At 44.6% G+C, this 2,295-nt stretch overlaps 1 long non-coding RNA gene across 1 annotated transcript; it reads left to right on the forward strand.

Moving 5' to 3' along the window:
• Positions 1-714: 714 nt before the first annotated feature.
• LOC119359144 lies at positions 715-1,648 on the forward strand. Its single transcript, XR_005172390.1, has 3 exons — positions 715-1,033; positions 1,180-1,229; positions 1,514-1,648. It is a non-coding gene; the product is annotated as an uncharacterized LOC119359144 (long non-coding RNA).
• The last annotated feature ends 647 nt before the right edge of the window (positions 1,649-2,295 follow it).

Raw genomic sequence — 2,295 nt, forward strand, 5'->3', positions numbered from 1 at the left:
GCAGGCGCCGAAGAAGGTGGGGAGGGTGGGGCGGCCGGTGGGCGGGGAAGAAGGAAGTGGATCCAGGGGTGGCGGCGATTCGGGGAGGAAGAGGAGGCGCGGCGGCGTCGGCTAGGAGGAAGTGGAGGCGTGGTGACCCCGGCCGGGAGGAAGAGGAGGCGCGGGGAGGGAGGCGACACAGCGAAGGAGGGAGGCGGCGCTGCGGCACGGGAGGGGGGCGGGCCGGCAGCGCAGGGGGGTGAGGGTTTGCCCGATGGCGCGGGAAGGGAGGTGGAGGTCGTGCGGGAGTGGGAGGTGGTGCTCGACCGCAGGATAAGGTGGGAGGTGGAGGACTTCTTTTCTGACCCACACAGTTCGGTCGGGTGTTTAGCATGGTTAGTCTGTAGCTACAGGATGGATGGAGGTGTTAGCAGAATAAGCATGGGTGTTATCATAATAGACCTACCCTATATATATATATGTATATATATATATATATATATATATATATATATATATATATATGAAAATCGGTTGATACTCCTAGGAGTGCATACTCCTATGCTTGTGTCACTTGTTCGTTCGTTCTCTCTGTGCTATCTAATTACCACTCGCTTGAATTTTAGATCCAAAAAACAATGCCTGCAAAAACTCAACGGAAACCGTGGTTGTTGTTCCGATTTTCTTGGGTCTGTTTATAGTTGCCGCTTATCCATCTCTCCTCCTGTTTCGTTGGCATCCAGCTACGGCGACGACGGCGGCTCGCACAGATTGAGGGCAACGTCGGCCTCCCAAAGAAGTGCTCTCGGCACGACCATCTTCTCACCGGCCAATGACGGCCACGTGACTGACCAGATTTGTTTTTGGCATGGCGGCCATGAGCGAAATAAGATCGATGGTGCACTCACTTCTCCGCTTCCCCGTGTGTTTAGGTGGCCGGCCGGCATCGTGTGACCAATCGCCCGCGATGGCACCAGTGACGCGCGACATGCATGAGAACAGCAGAGCCTAGTTCTTTCAGGTTGATGCTGAGCCTACTCCAGGTTCTCCAACCGTAAGCAGCTGGCTTTGAAGCCCACCAATCATATGCTAATTAGCTGATCGATTTGTCTCACTACCATATGCATACATAAATTCTCACGGCAACAATTCTCGTACAATTTCGCTTACTCTGGCTGATCTTCTTATTCCTGCTTTCAGGTCAAGCCAAGAACCACCGCAGATCTAGTATGTGGCACGACCTCGTACAGGTAGGCAACTCTGTCTCTTCTACTTTTTATTGGGTCAATCGAACATCACTACATGAGGATGCCTTCTATGCCCATATGCCCGCAGGCAAATAGTCCACATTCAGGTTGGGGATTTTTCTTCTATCCACGGTTAGGATGAATTTAATTCCAAATTCTGGTAAACCATAATGGGTAGAAACAGTATACCATTGACCATTGGAACTGATCGTATTTAGGCTACATACGTATTTATCTGGTGTACTGCATGCTTATAGTATAATAATATTTTCTCTGTTTCGCTTCAGATCATGCTACACTAGAAGTGTTCTTCAACTCTGAAAAAGTTCTCTTTGTTGTTCACATGGATTGATCCAGACGCTACCACAATATGGTCAATGGAAGCAGCAGCTAAAGTATGGATCATATGGAGGATCAAAGAGAAAAACACTTCTAAGAGGAAAATTGTTACATATTTTTTACTCAGAGTTTTGTAGTAGTACTTTTTCCCCTGTTGTATAGTCAAATTGAATGTACTACTATCTTCTAATAAAGGATATGTCATACATGTGTGTTGACACTTTTCTCTAAATAATTTTCCTTTATATTCACGTTTATTTTTGATGGACGGATAGAGAAGTATATACCTTTCACTTCAATGTACCACTTATGCTGTGGTATATACTTTTCTTTCTGAAGTGGTACATCTTACTCATTTCAGTTGTATTATTGGTAATCCAAATATAGTATATCTTAGGGTAGTATATACTCCTTTTTAATTCTGGGCAGTATGTACCCAGTCAGCAAAGGTAATATATTCTCCCATAGAGGAAAACTACATATACTCCCTCACAAAAATGTAAAATATAGTATATACTCTGTTATTTTATAAGTATATACTCCTTGTATGATATCCAAAACAACTACTATATCCATATACAAGCCATTTATATACTACACGCACAAAAAAGATATATATTACGTACTTGGTCACAAATAGTACATAGTCCAAATATCACCATAGTGGTATATACTCCAAAGTAGCATATACTACACGCACAAAAAAGCCAGTAGTTAAACCTGGGATGAC

This window comes from Triticum dicoccoides, chromosome 2A (genome assembly GCF_002162155.2).
Source record: "Triticum dicoccoides isolate Atlit2015 ecotype Zavitan chromosome 2A, WEW_v2.0, whole genome shotgun sequence".
NCBI lineage: Eukaryota > Viridiplantae > Streptophyta > Magnoliopsida > Poales > Poaceae > Triticum > Triticum dicoccoides.